Source organism: Pogona vitticeps, chromosome 2, assembly GCF_051106095.1.
Source record: "Pogona vitticeps strain Pit_001003342236 chromosome 2, PviZW2.1, whole genome shotgun sequence".
NCBI lineage: Eukaryota > Metazoa > Chordata > Lepidosauria > Squamata > Agamidae > Pogona > Pogona vitticeps.
The window spans coordinates 216,347,327-216,364,009 of record NC_135784.1 but is presented as its reverse complement, the minus strand read 5'-3'; positions in this window follow the sequence as shown (position 1 = coordinate 216,364,009).

Genomic DNA, 16,683 nt, shown 5'->3' with positions numbered 1-16,683 from the left:
CCAGCCGTCTCCCCTCTTGCTTCATCGCCCGCAGTTCAGAAGTATACCAAGGAGCTGTCTGGGCTCGGCGAGCAGGGAGAGGCTGCTTAGGCGCAATCGTGTCAACCGCCTGGGTCATCTCCCTATTCCATAGGGTGACCTGAGCTTTGACAGGAACGCTGACCATATCAGATGGATAATCCCCCAGAGCATTCAGGAATCCATCTGGATCCATTAGTCTCCGAAGGCGGATCATCTTAATAGATCCCCCACCCTTGCAGAGGGGAGAAGAAGCTAATAGACTAAACTTGACCAGGAAGTGGTCTGACCATGACAATGGGGTCACAACCAGCCCCTCCACATCCAAACCACCATCTTCCAGTCCCGTTGAGAAAACCAGGTCCAAGGTATGGCCCTTCTCATGTGTCGGGCTGATGACACATTGAGACAGCCCCATGGTTGTCATGGTGGCCATGAAGTCCTGAGCCGCCCCAGTCAAGGCAGCCTCGGCATGGATGTTAAAGTCTCCTAGCACCAACAGCCTGGGAGTCCTCAACACCAGGTCCGAGACTACCTCCGTCAGCTCAGGCAGGGAGACTGTTGGTACGCAGCAGGGTGGGCGGTATACCAACAGAATCCCTAATCTGTCTCACAAGCCCAACACACAATACAGGCCCTCAAGACCTCCTCTCAAAGGGACAGGAAGCCTGGTCAAGGAGATAGAACTCCTATAGACTATAGCAACTCCCCCTCCCCGACCCTCCGAGTGACATTGGTGCTGGACTGAGTACCCAGGTGGACACAACTGGGAGAGGGGGCCACCACCCTCATCTCCCACCCAGGTCTCAGTAATGCATGCCAGGTCAGCACCCTCATCCAGAATTACATCATGGATGAGGGCAGTTTTATTTTGTACTGACCTGGCGTTCATCAACAGCACCGTGTGGCTCGAGGGTTTGCTGATATGGTCACCTGATACCATCTGGTTGGGGGTAGGACTAGAAGAGGAGATAGATGTAAGATATCTAACCTCTCTCCTCCTACGCGGGCATGTTCTACCCCCACCGCCATTCCTTCCCTTACCCAGCACCACCTCAATGGCTGCCCCCTCCAACGCCCTCTCCCCTTCCTGTTCCCTAAACTCCACTGTGGGTCTCTTCTTAATTGATGGCAATTAATCACAATTTAAAATAAGTTTTAAAAATATATTAAATAAAACCTTTCTAAAGCCCCTTCTCTCCCTCCCAGCCATGTGGCTCATGTTGAGAGGGGGGTGAGGCAGCCAGGAGCAGCAGGGCCTGATCCTGCAGGCACAGGGGAAGGCTGAGCCAGCTCCCTTGAGAAAGAGCTGGCATTCAACAGGGGCCCAACCACAGTTCCACTGTCTCTCACCCACTGGGCTGTGGCCGGCAGATGGTCTCTGGTTCCTGATTCTCAACCGATTCTCAGTCCATAACAGAACCTGCCCTCTTATCCCCTGACTGTGGAATATTCTCAGCAGCTTTTGGTGAGGGACAGCATCAAACACCTTCTGAAAATCCAGATAGACAATATCCCCTCGTTTGCCCTCATCCACATGCCTGTTGACCTTTTTAAAGAATTCTAAAAGGTCTGTGAGGCAAGTCTTATCCTTGCAGAAGCCATGCTGATTTTCCCTCAGCAAGGCTTTTCTTTCAAATGAATCATTTTCCCCCTATGAGTGTTAGCATTGCCCAGCTTCCACATTTGTTGCAAGAGGAGGAGGAAAGGAATCAAAGCCACCCTGCAGCCATGGGCTGGAGGATCCCTTTGATCCCTCTTTGATCCCTTCCCTCCTCTTCTTATGCCGCAAGGACATAGGAAGAGGAAGAAAGGGGAACCAATCCATCCCCCCCAGCCCCGGGGAGTGTGATTCCCTTTGGGCAGCCTTTAGCAATCTGCTCGAAGGGAAAATATCTGTGGGGACATAAGCAGGAAAGTTATGAAGGGATGAATATAAAAGGGTTATATTCATTGCTTCACATTCGTTGGGGTCTCTGGACCCCAAGAATACGAAGCAACGAATATCCGACAAATCAGGGATATTTAACAAATATCCTGATTCATTTTTATATTCGTCCCCATGTCTAGTTCTGAGCTGTCTGTGAGGAATCAGGAAAGAGATCTTGGTGTGCTGGTGGACAGATCGGTGAAAATGTCAACTCAGTATGCGGCAGCAGTGAAGAAGGCCAATTCCATGTTAGGTATCATTAAAAAGGGGATTGAACATAGAACTGCCAACATTATAATGCCATTATAGAAAACACTGGTAACCTGGAGTTCTGATCACCGCACCTCAAAAATATTGGAAAAGTTGCAGAAGAGAGCGACTAAAATGATAAATGGGCTGGGGCACCTCCCTTATGAGGAAAGGCTACAGTGTTTGGGGCTCTTTAGAGAAAAGGCTCCTGGGGTGTGACATGATTGAGATGTATACAATTATGCAGGGGATGAAAAAATGGAGCGAGGGAAACTCTTTTCCCTGTCACACAGTTCCAGAACCAGGGGACATCCACTTAAACTGGGTTTTGGGAGAGTGAGAACAGAAAAAAGAAAATATTTCTTTACCCAGCATGTTGTTAGTCTGTGGAACTCCTTGCCACAGCATGTGTTGATGGCATCTGTCCTAGATGCCTTTAAAAGGGGATTCGACCGATTCCTGGAGGAAATATCCATCACAGATTACAAGCCATGATGGGGATGTATGATCTCCAGGCTTAGAAGGAAAGTGCCTCAAAATGCCAGATGCAGGGGAGGGGTATCAGGCAACAGGTATCTAGTTATCTCATATGCCACTGCGAGATGCAGGAAGCTAGACTAGATGGCCCCCTGGCCTGATCTAGCAGGGCTCTTCTCATGTTTTTATGTTCTTAAGAAATAAGGTGTTCAAGGAGAGCTTTGTAGATATGATGGATTGGATAGAAAACAAGTATGTGAGTTAGAGACAAAATCAGGCTAAACTGTCTTCAAAAGCTGAAATGATTAAATACTTTGGATATATCATGAGCAGATAGGATGCACTGGAAAAGACAAGTATGTTACCAAAAAGTAAAGGTAATTGGGAAAGAGGAATGCCTAAAATGAGGTGGATTGTGTCAGTAACAGAAGCTACTGCCTTTAATTAGTAAGATAGAAGCAACACTGTTAATGATACAATCTTTTGGCAGGTGTAAATTCATTGGTTCACTTTCATTGGAAACAACCTGACACCACATGACACACACATATCTCTCCATAATATACCTTTTGTGTTTTGTGGGTGAACAAGCTTATTTAGCTTTCAAGCATTCAATGAATTGCCGTGTCTATTGTCTGTTTAATGAGGGCTTCCTAAGAATGGCTCTGCTCTTTACCACTTGGTTTTGCATAATGGCTGGCAAGGATTACTAAGCCATTTTATCAAAGGATCCTGCCACTTACCAATAGGAAGAAAAGGGTTTAGCAACATAGTCGGATTTCACAATTGATAGCTATCATTGCAACTGTTCATATATCTTGGCCACAGTGCACCGAGGGAAACAAGTATATTGAGAAAAGTAGCAGTTATTAATTTCTGCATTGCATTTATGAATTGGCTCTCTAATTAACAGGTGTTTTTGTTAGTCAGTGTGGAACAAAAGAAGAAAGGAAGTGTTTGGGGGGGCAATTAAATTTGTAATGGTAGCATTCATTTTAAATTTTTTGTGAGTGTCTCTTAACATAGTTCTCAGTTTCTTCAGTTTTGGCTCATTCTTTTTCTATTTCTTCTCCCTGTCTTCTTTTTCATATTGTACTCTTCGCTGCAATCTACTTATTCTTCTTGGTGTTATGATTTGTGCTGGTGATGTTAGATGCCTTCATTTTCTTCTCTTTTTTGATATATCTTTGTTGATTTTTTTTTTCTTGGCTATCCTTCCTGTTTCTGATTTGCTTGCCCAGGGGTAAAAAAACAAAACAAAAACATCCCATTGAGTAAGGTGTCACTTTGTCCCTAGCAAGAGCAAAGGCCCATAATCTGGGACTCAGCACCCAACTTTGACTGGGGTTCCATGCCAGTTTCTTACTGTCTTTACCTGCTCCTAGCAGCTATTTACAACTTAGGACATTGTTTTGAAAGAACAACACATTCTAGGACAAAAAGCATCAGGATCCTGACCCGTATCAGAGATACACCAGTAGCTAATGGCTGATTTTTCTTTCAACATAAAAATAGCAGCCTTAAATACATATTTGAAAAAAAGCTTGCTTCATATTTCATTAAACTATGTTTCCTGTTATACAGGAGCACAGAACCTGGATCCAGCCTGACAGATTATAAAGGACTTTGGGAGTTATAGCCCAAAACATCTGCAGCATCAAAGGTCTGCCACTCTGTTTTAAGGGATTTGTATACCGCTTTCCATTGAAAAATTCCACAAATATTTATGCTAACCCTTCCCTTCTTTTGGAGATGTCCACACAGCACCTCATATGTACACTTCTCAGTGTGACAATAAGATTTCTGAAAAGAGTATAATATATCAATATTTCATACAGTATTTGTATATTAAATGAATACAAATATACACATAGAAATAAATAAATGAATAGCAGGATTCGATTTGTCCATTATTATGTAAAAATAATGCAAAAATAAATTTCATATACATTTATACATATTCAGTATTATCAACTCTGGGCTTTACTTGAACCACCATGAGGTAAATCTAGTTGTTAGTCCAACCAGAATAAGCCTATTGAATTAGAGTTGATTTGATAAATTCATTCAATGGCTCTGTTCTGGTTCACACTAACAACTGGACATAGCCTTGTGAAGGTTGTCATAACTGCATAGCTAATTAGCCTTAATGCACAGCACATCTTCCCATTACGAAGACTGTTCTAAAGAACAGCTAGTTGTCTTCCTGTTGACATCAATCTGTAAAAACAAATCATGCATGGAGTGCAGCTTAATTTGAAGTAAATGGCTGGAACTGTGGATTAAGCAAACAGATAATGAACCTTTTAATTCTAGTTCATTGGTTTGAAGAGACCCAGGATGGTTCTAGCTAGCATAGTACAGAAGAAGAAAAAGTGAGCATGAGAAAACTCATTGGTGGAAAAGTTTAATTCTGCCTGAAGAAATCAGAAGTGAACCCCATTCCTCAAATATTTAAAAAGAACTGTTAATTCATTTACCCATGAAGCTAAAATAGAGGCTGTATGAAGGATTGTCCTTTACATCACAATTGCTTTGCACTGCTAAAATATGTGTCATTCATAATGTGGATTCCCAGTGTGATGTAGTGGATAGAGTGATAGACTAGGACTCTGGAGAATAGGGTCTGAATCCTCACTTGGCCATGGAAACTCACAGGGAGAGTGGAAGTGGTAAAAGCATTCCTTAAATATCTCACTTACCTTGAAAGCCCCATTAGGGTCGTTAAAAGTTGGTTTCAGCTTGATGGCCCAGGACACAAAGGAATGTGTAGCAATGAAAACCCTGTATAGGTGCACCAGATGTCCTCCAGAGATTCCATAGAGTTTTCCTATGTTCTATGCAAAGACATGGTTTGCCCTCCATAGGACCTTTGTCAATGTATAATGTGTAGTCACCAATTAACATGGAAGGTGAGTTTTGCAACGTTGGTTTTTGGAACAATGCTTTATCTTCTTTAGCCATGGCTGTAAAAGAGAGCCATTTGTTCCTGAAGGCTCCTCACCATTACCAACAATAATTGTTGGAGAACATCCAGACTTGCTTGCTGCAGTGCATTGTATATTGGGCTTCTCTTGGAGACTTGATTCAGAATCTGACACCCAAAGTAACTGACTGGAATTTATCAATGGGAAAAATCATCACAGTGTCTTGGAAAGAACAAAACACTTAATTGGATTCCACTTCATTTCTAGGCACTGCTCAACCTGCTGGTTTTGAGCACTGACCTTTGAAGTCCCTTATAACTTGGGGCTTCAGTATTTGAAGAACAGCCAGCTCTCTTTTAACCCTACCCAGTGTTTCTCATTTGCATTTTGTAGAGTTGTGCTGCCTTTTATTCACATTGGATTTTTTTATATTTCTAAAAAAGGTTTTGTTGTTAACCCTCTTGGGACGTTTGATGATGAATGCCCACCTGGATTCTCTTTGTTGATGTGACACTAGTTAGTGGTATATAGAGAATGATCTCTTAAGACAAACAGAGAATTTGCACAGAATATTAAGACCACTATGAAGAATTTGCCATTTTGACTGGTTTGGGCTAAACCTGGATAGAATTGTTAAATCAAGTTTTGTAATATGACGATAAGTATTGTCAGGATCAGTATTGTAAAAGTGAAGCAAAGCTTGAATATACACAGCTGAGGTGATTGTTACAGCTGTGAATGCAATCATAGGATTGGACAATACTGAGATAAAACTAGCAGCACAAGCACACACAGTCTGTGGGTTGTTGTGGGTTGTTGGTGGTGATGCTGTTGGTGTGTTCATGGAGAAGAGTCATCGTGTTCCTGTGCCTGAGAATCCTAGAGGAAGCCGTGTCTACATGCTTGGTATTGAAGAGGAACTCTGGCAAGTTGGACGGAATGTATGGTATACGACTATTGAACTTATTTACTGGACATTAACTCTGATATATGCACTAAACTCTGTGGAAACTGTTGTGCATTACTGTGGAACTGAGAACAAAGACTTAGCTGTAAATATACCTGTATATTCTGTAAATAATACAATATCTGCTATCAACACTACTCTGATGCTTGGTGTCTTCATCATCTCAGGGAAGATTCTTTTGGTTATCGCCCCCTGGTGTATACCTGTACTACCGCTACTCTGTCACATTTCCTGTCTATCCCTTGCTAGTATCTTTAGGTGGGTAACTCTGAAGGGGCCTGGGACCATTTTTGCCTTCTTCAGCACCTTGGAGAGCTGCATTGCTCCTCTCAGCTTCCCTATACTGGACTGCCAGTTCAGTGTTACAGCAACACTTTGGATGGGACAGTTTTCTCCAGCACAGCTGAGAACAGTATGGGGTACAAGATGACATGTACCGTACAGAAAATTGTTATCTAACATCTTGCTTTTTTTCCCCTGGTTTTAGACATAGACTGAAGGATAATCATAGACCTAGGTATTTAGCTGAGTAAAAATCAGAAATAAACAAAGAAACAGATCTTGCCCATGACCAATAACAATAAAAATGATTTAAAATCACCCTTACCAATAGTCCTTAAATGCACAAAGCTATCTTCTGTTTGCATGATTAAGCTCTTTCGGTATCTTATCCTCCCAACAAACGCTGTAAATTAGAACTGGAAATGAAGGAAGAAATTTTTACTGAATTGTCTCTATGTTTGTCTGCCTCCAACCTGCCATCTGCAAATTGACTTTGGCTCAAGTCTCTTAGGTCACTGAGGACCAATATCTCATTGAACAGATTCTTCTGAACAGAAGGTCTGTCCTTCCTCCTTACCTATTGTTGTGATAAAAAGGACTCACCAAGAAAAACAACTGACTTGGGGGCTTAAGAATAAGAATTTCAAAGGCTTGAGTTTTCACTTGTACCTTATTACTGCTTCATTTCCCCAAATTTGTTGACTAAACGAACTACCATTTGCTTTATATAGGTTTTAGAAATAGGTTCTTTCTGTAACCAGTTAAAAATTCCAGCGTGGAATAGTTTGGCTTTGATTGCTGGTCTCTTTTTCATCTGGCCGCCTAAGTCACAAGGCATGGCCATAGACTTCCAAATGAGTAATTAATAATTGGTTATCTGTTCTTTTCCATGCCAGGTTCAAAATTTTGGTCTTAACATATAAACCTCTGTATAGTTTCAGACCTTGATGCCTGTTGAAATGTCTCCCTTGAAGATCAACTACTTGTCACACCTAGTCATTCCAAGCCTTGTTGTTTGGAATGGCCACATCGAGAGAAGGCAAGGAAATCCTTGACTATGAATCAGGCCTTCTTGGTGGTGGCCCCTTCACTTGGCCTCCCACCAGATATAGGAAAGCTCCCATCCTTTCAGACTGTCAAGAAATTATTTAAATTGGCTTTGTTTAAAGAGTTCTTCAAGGACATTCTCCCTCCCAGGTAGCAGTTTGACTCCTGTTTTAGTTACATCATAGGAAAATGTTGCCACTACTTATGATTAATTCCATTATTTAGTTATTTACATAGGTTACTGTTTGAGTTTGCTATACCGTATGTTCATGTCTTCTTATTTGGGAGGGGTTAGTTTCTGAGGGTTTGGTTTTTGGTTAATCAGGGGAAACTCTGGCATTAGGTTTTGTTGGCGTAGACATCTGTTCCACATGTTTCAGTCCAAAATGAAAGCAAATATTATGAATAAAACCATATCTGAGACTACATGTGAAGTATCAGTGATCTGTTTGCTGAACTGGTGCAAAATCATACACTAGAAAGGTAATTTGCAGCAAAGAAGTGGCATGGAGGAGTGGTTGGCTAAGCTATTTCCCATCCAGTTATCTCTGAAAATTCTTCTGCCAGCCTTTGCCTCCCTGCCATGATTTCAGATTTAATTCTAGCATAAAAGGTAGGAGAAAAGCAGGGAAAAAAAAGCAAAGCGTGCTGCTTATATACCACCCCATAATGCTTCAAGCACTCTCTGGGCAGTTTACAAGTTAATTATGCAGGCTACACATTGAAGACAGGTGAATAATCAAGCACTATAACCTCTCTATCACTTTTCAGAAGTAAATTGCCTTTTCAAACCTTTCTTCAATGAGGACAGGGGTTCTCTGGCCTAGACCCCCCCCCCGGATATATAAGTCCAGTCTGAGACATAGATAAACCTAAAAAGTTTGAGTTGGGCAATACCTTTATTGGGTTGCTAAAATGTTACAAACAAGACAAGCTTTTGAGCTCCATGTATGAATGGAAGAGAAATATGCCCGTATGTGCAGAGAGATACCTGTTTAACTTGTACAAGAAGAATTTAGATGCAGTAAGGGAAGGGTCTACCATCCCCATTCTTGTGTTGAGAAAGAGTAACCTGCAGTCTGATGGCCTTCACATATGTAGAATGTCTTGTCACCTTTATTTAAAGAACAAATAGACATAGTCAGTTCTTAGTAGTGATATGCATCGAATTTCATTGAAATCCTGACAGAATTGGAGCCCCCTTTAGGTGTTTTTCAGGGGGAAATGGGCTTTCTCCTCAAAGCTAACAAAACTGAAGCTCAGGATCTGTACTTCAGGATAGCGGGCAATCTGTTATCAAAGATAGTTTCTGTTTTGTAGAAAATATCCTGGGTGGGGCAGGAATCAGGTAGTGGGGTTATGCAGCTGTCAGGTCTGACTTCTAATCCTAGTGTACATTTTTATGACAGTATCTCCTGAGGGACTGTGTTCTGCAGACAGAATTATGACATTCATAAAAAGTTTCCAGCTCCCTCTTTTCTGACTATAAGAACTCCTTAAAACTTGTCTTAAAGTACTACAGCTCTCTAGCTCCTGCACATACTCATAAATCTGCCTTCTATAATGCATTGGCAGGCTGCTTAAAGTGGGCCAAATGCACCTAGATCCATATCCATACTGAAAACATCAACTTTTACCATGACTAGGAGTAAGGAAGTCTCAGGCAAGGGTGGCCTATTATTCAAAAACACCAGGCACAGTCAATCAAAGTTATAAAAACATGACTAGTATTAACTAACAGATATAAGTTTTAACCAAAAACTTAAGTGTTTGTTAAATATCGGCGCAGTATGTATGCTCTTCCTAGGATTATTCCCAAAGTCCCAATGACTACAAGGATCACTGAAGTGTGTTTCATCCACAAGCGAGATGTTTCCATTACCAGATCTCTGTATTTTGTTAATTTTTCCAGTTCTTTAGCTTCAACTCTGGCATCCCCTGGAATTGCAATGTCAATGATCCAGAACTTTCTTCATTCTATTACTATTATGTCTGGTGTTTATATTCAAGATGTCTATCAGTTTGGATCTGGAAATCCCTCAAGATCTTGACTTCCTCATTTTCTGACACCTTTTCTATCTGATGTTCCCATGGGTTTTTGGAGGCTGCTAAATTATATTTGTTGCATAATGACCAGAACACAAATTTTGCCACTCTATTATACCTAACTTTGTAATCTATGCAATCTTTGGACATTCACAGATGAGATGTGACACATTTTCATATTTTTCTTGGCAGAGTCTACATGTGCTGTTAGCACTAACTCCTTGGATCTTAGCTTTCATCACATTGGTTTGGAGTGTTTGTTCTTGTGCAGCCAAAATCAACCCTTCAGTTTCTTTCTTGATGATCCCCAGTTTTAGCCATGCCCATATTGAATTAATGCCATGCCTTCCATTAATATTTCTCAGACATTATGTATGTAGTGGCTTATTTTTCTGTTTAATTTATTTTCAGTTGTTGTTTCTTATATTAAGCCTTTGTTTCTGTTGTTTTCAAAATATTCTCCATTTTCACAAACTTAAGTAATGTTTCTCTACTTACACTTATAGAATCATTTATACTTCTTTTTTCCTCCTCTACTGTCTGCTGTATTTGGAGTAATCAAGTTTTTTGTGGTAAATATAATCGGTCCACATAAGGCCCACTTGACTTCACTCTCCAGGATGTCTGGCTCAAGATCAGTAACCTATCTGGGTTGTCCGGGTGCTGCATGTGTTGCTCTCAAACTAAGAACATATGAGCCCAGGTTTGACAAATTATCAGCATGCATACAACATCAAAAATCACATTAATTGTGCAAAAGCATGCTAAATTCAGTATCCCTTGTCAAAAAATACATGCTCATAATTATTTTAAAAGTTTGTATAAATTACCTGGCTTCAGGCTGTGTACAATGTATTAATTTAATATTTTTTTTCCATTTACTAGAGTTAATGGTTATTTTTCAATAAAAAAGTGTTTGTATCATTGAAAGTTCTGTTATGTTTTGAAGACAAAAGGTGATGATTAATTCAGACAACTGTATGAGTTGTTTTTTTCTAAACTAAAACATCAGTATTCAGATTTTATTGCAGTGTTGGCACTTCAAAGGAAATAATTTCGTTTTGTATTGCCGTTTGGGCACTCGGGCTCAAAAAGTTTCACCATCACTGCCATAGGCCATTAATACAGTTTTCAGTTTTTCCATGTTTTTCTTGAGGAACCTCTGAATATTTTTACTACTCTCAATTTTTTAGGGCAGGTGTTAATCCAGCTGTGTCAAAATAAATCCAGGCTATTTTCCATCTTTTTGCATTCTTTAGTATTGTCTTAATAAGCAGCTGGTCTTCCATGCCTCTTGACTTTTTAAAGTTCCCTTTCTATTGCTTTTTTTTTTTTTGACCAGTACGCCTGTGTTAATTTCAACTATATAACATTTATATTTAATACATATTCAGATCAAAATCTCAACAGGGGCAGTATTTGTTCTCGATCATTGCAGAGTGCAGGACATGCTATAATGGGCAAAATTATAGAAAACCAGATTATCAGGAAAAAAAATTAACTGTTAAAGTATTACAACGATGGAGTCAATTTCTTCAGGAGGTGGTGAGCGCTCCAATGCTGAAAGCATTTGAGAGAAAATTGGACAACCATCTGTCAGATCTGCTTTGATTTGATTCCTGTACTGATCTCTTCTTTTACTATTTGTGGACCTATCTCAAGGATCTTCTCATATGACAAAGAGGACTCTTTCTTTCCTATTGTATATTTGCTCAACAGTGAACAACAGACCATCTGTTGGTTTTTAAACAGTAAGGATATGAACATCTGTTTTGTTGCATTTTTTTTCCAAACAGGGATGTAAAGAATACTTTTTTTAAAAAAAATACTAATTCTTAGCAATTTTCCATCTCTTACCATAATCAGACTTCCTGCCAAGATTTCCCCAGCATCAGTGAGATCTAATTCTTTTGAAAATGAAATCCCCATTTTTTTAATTTCCCCCTATTCTTTGTTTTTCACCTGTTCTTTTGTGCATGAAACTGCCACATTCTAGGCACCTCCATGTACTTGGTGGGGAATCTTGAACAGAGAAGATGCCCCTTTCTAGAGGAATTGTAATAATTCCATGCAAATAAGTGTTTTTTCCAGAAAAAATCAGAATGAAACATCTAAAAAATCCCATGAAATTTCTTGGGTTGATATATTTATTTATTTATTTATTTATTTTATATCCCACCTATCTGGTCGGTTGAGACCACTCTAGGCGGCTAACAGCATAAAATGTAGAGGAAAATCAAGTCATATATTTTGAGTTTCACAGATTTCCCTACAATCCAGAAAGGAAAAGGCAGGAAGGAGGCTTATCTGCTGTTTTCATTTTCTTACCTATGATGAGAAAGAGAAAGATGTTTTGCTAATAGCCTTGCATGAACCTGAGAAAGCCATAAAAACATTTTAGTAATGAGAATTTCTTTTGCATCTCTCATTAAAAGACCAGGAGAGCCCTTGATTAAATGGCCTGGAAAGGGGCGGAGTGAGCATCATTCTGGGAATGTTTTAATGAACCATCAGAGACAAGCTATTGCATTAGATCAACTTTCAAAACTCTCTCAACATTGTCAACAGAGGGATCACTACAGAAGCAGATGGCAATTTCTGCAGCTTTGGGATAGACTTTAGGCACATATTTGCCATCTGCCTGCACAGCATTTTCTGAAACTTAGCATTTAGGAAAGTTTATGGCTGCAAAGCTTATGTGCATTAGGAGACAGATTACCACATTCTTGCCTTCAATCAAACACTTTTTAAACAATGTTATCAGGAACTCAGACAACCCATTGTAGATACAAGAGCCGCCCTTTATTGTTTTCCACTTTTTTGGGGGGAAAAATTCTCTCCTGTTTTCCTTCAATCCTTCCCTTGTCATTTTGCTGAAGCACAAAATATGCAAAGTACTTCTTTATGGTTTCTTCGTTCAGTGTTTCCTACAGGGTTTTGTGGAAAACTGCATAGAGGTTAATGGAGCTGTAAGTCTTCATGGATGCTGTGGTACTGGTTGTTTCCATACTTTATTCTAATACTGTAGACTCTTTTTCTCCTCATCAAGAGATGAAAGAAAGCTGGCTATAGATGAAAACACTATTCCTATAAAACAAAAACAACATCAGCAACAACAGAAGACAGACAAGAAATATTAGAAACGTCTCCCTGGATAAATCCAAGCTACTCTGGAATGAATAAAGACTGAGTCAAATTCAATTCCTGTTAAACAGGATTTATGTTGTAACTAATGACTGATTTCAGTAGAACTTCCATTCAACTCACACTATAATCCAACCCAAAAATATATTAATATACTGGTTGTAGTGGCTTTGGAATGGACATAAGCACAGAACTAAAGATAGATGAAGCCTTACTCACAGTAAGAGGAACAGACCAAATTGTTCAAATGGGGACCAATAATAAAATTAACATTAGTAGTATTCATAAAAATGTACAAAGACAAACAGGTCACAAATTACACCATCTTGGATGTCTATATACAATGCCAGGAATATGGGAAACAAACAAGAAGAACTAGAAATTTTAGTTCAGGAGACTATATATGACTTGATAGAAATAACTGAAACTTGGTGGGATGACTCCCACGACTGGAATAGAGCATTTGAAGGATATAAATTGTTCAAAAAGGACAGAGAAAATAGAAAGGGAGGTGGAATTATAGTATATGTAAAAGAAATATGCATTCCTGCACAGAAATAAAGGAGGACGAGATTGGATGTCCCTTTGAGAGCATCTAAATAAATCTAGTTGGAGCAAAAAACAAAAGGAACTTGATAGTTGGAGTCTACTACCAGCCACCCAATCAAGGAAAGGATGAAACATTTCAAAAACAAATTGAAAGGATTTCGAAAACACACAATGTAGTAGTGAAGGGAGATTTCAAGTATCAGGATATATGTTGGGAGGCAAATTCTGCAAAGAATTTCTTGGAATTCCTTTCAAGAAATTCCTGGCTTGTGTGGCTGAAATTTTTCTCCTACAGAAAGTGGAGAAAGAAACTAGAGGACTAGCTATCCTTGAATTGATTCTAACCAACAGAGGTGACTTGGTGGAGGAAGTGGCAGTAGGAGGAACTCTAGACTTGTAGAATTCTTGATTCCAATGGAAACCAATGAGGTAGCCACACACATATGCTGGATTTTAAGAAAGCCAATTTTAATAATCACAGAACAAGGATGAGTAAGGCGGGAGATCCTAAGAAGAAAAGGAGTTCAAAAAGAGTAGGAGTTTCTTTAAAAAGAAATTCTAAAAGCCCAACTACAAACAATTCCAACAAGAAAAAAAGGTGGGAGGCAGCCAAAAAAGGACAGTGTGTTTTCACAAGAAGCTGAGGGAGGACCTGGAAAAAAAACATGAACAGGAAGTGGAAAGAAGTCCAGGTCGCAAAGAATGAGTACAGACAAGTTGCAAGGAAATGAAGGTATGGCATAAGGAGACCAAAAGCTGAGAATGAGCTGAGGCTACCTAGAGACACTAAAAGCAATAAAAAAGCATTCTTCAGTTATGTGTGAAGCAAAAGACAAAAGAAATAGTTGCACAGCTACTCAATGGAGATGAAAAAATGATAACAGATGACAAAGAAAAGGCAGAGGTGCTCAATTTCTATTTTAGTTGACCCTTTTCCCAAGGGACAGACTACAAACCTCCAGACAAATGTGAAGTGCAATTGGAGGGGACAGGATTGCAGCTGGAGATTGATAAACAAATAGTCGAGGAATACCTTACCACTTTCAATGAGTCTGGATCTCCAGAGCCTGATGAACTGAATCCGAGAGTTCTGAAGGAGTTGGCTGAAGAACTCTCAGAACTGCTATCCGTTATTTTCTTGAAATCATGGGAAATGGGTGAGGTGCCAGAGGAGGAGGGCTAATATTGTTTTTATCTTCTCAAAGGGAAAAAAAAGAACCTCGGAACTCCAGGCCAGTCAGCGTGACATGAAAATTCTGGAACAAATTATAAAACAGTCACTATGCAAGCACCTAGAAAAAGTGCAGTAATAGCTAAAAGCCAACATGAATTTGTCAAGAACAAATCCTGCCAGACTAATCTGATCTCATTTTTTGATTGAGTTACTGCCCTTATAGACAGAGGGAATGCTGTAAACATAGTATATATTGACTTTTGCAAATCTTTTGACAAAGTGCCCCATGATATCCCAATTAGTAAGCTAACTAGGTATGGGTTAGTTAGATCAAGGGTCAGGTGGATACACAATTGACTCCAGAAGCATACTCAGAGGGTGATGATTAATGGCTCCTTCTCCAACTGGGAGGAGGTAACAAGCGGGGTACCCCAAAGCTCAGTCCTGGGCCCTGTGCTCTTCAATATTTTTATTTTTGATTTGGATGGCAGTGTGCAGCGATTCTTAATTAAATGTGTGGATGACACAAACTTGGGTGGAATAACTAATACCCTAGAAGACAGAAACAAAATTCAAAATGATCTTCACAGGCTGGAGTATGGGGCTGAAAACAACAGAATGAAATTCAGCAGAGATAAGGGCAAAGTACTGCACCTCAGGGGGAAAAACCCAATTGCACAGTTACAAGATGGGGGATACCTGGCTCAGCAAAACTACAAGTGAGAAGGATCTTGGAATTGTTGTAGATCATAGGCTGAATATGAGCCAACAGTGTGATGAGGCTACAGAAAAGGCAAATGCTATTTTAGGCTGCATTAATAGAAGTATAGTTTCTAGATCCTGTGAGGTGCTAGTTTCCCTCTATTTGGCACTGGTTAGGCCTCACCTTGAATATTGTGTCCCGTTCTGGACACTACATTTCAAGAAGGATGCTAACAAATTGGAACAGTTCAGAGGAGGGTGACAAGGATGATCAGGGGGCTGGAAACCAAGCCCTGTGAGGAAAGACTGAAAGAACTGAGCCTTGAGAAAAGAAGACAGAGGGGTGATATAATAGAACTTTTCAAATACTTGAAAGGCTGTCGTATAGAGAAAGGGCAGGATTTGTTCTCGATCAACACAGAGTGCAGGATATGCAACAACAGGCTCAAGTTACAGGAATTTCTATTGGGTATCAGGAAAATTTTTGTTAACTGCTAGAGCAGTAAGACAGTAGAACCAAATACCTCGGGAGGTGGTGAGTGCTCCAACACTGGAGGCATTCAAAGAAACGTAGACAACCACCTGGCAGATATCCTTTGATTTGTATTACTGCATCAACAGGGAGTTGGATTTAACAGCCATATATCCCCCTTCCAACTTTGCTGTTTTATGGTTCTATAATTCTATGCCAGCACAATTTCCCTTGAGCTAGTTGATCTCAGATCTTTTGGTGAAGCCATTGTGGTGACAGAGAACAGTTGGCAGAAGAAGCAAAAAGAGAGTGTTGAAGCATGGTGGGAGCAGGGGAGGGGTTTGGTTGCACCAGATGCAAACTCCTCTCAGCCCATATTTTGCAGCCACTATGCCACTACAATGTTAGGCCATGGCGAGAATACTGTAATCCTAAGTAATTTCCAACATCCCTAAACTGGGAAGAGATTGGATTCAGCATAGTCTCAAGTGGCTTAGTGCCAACTCAGCCATCCTATAGCCATCTTGACTAGTTAGGACTGAAACCAAGGTCTCTGGATCCAATCAGTCTCCAACAGTTGGTTCTTGGAGGATAAGCATACAAGTAGGTTATAAGGAAGATCAGAGCTTAGAAAAATTACTTTTTTGGATTACAGTTCCAAGAATTCCTCAGGGAGCATGGCCACCAATGTTTCATCTA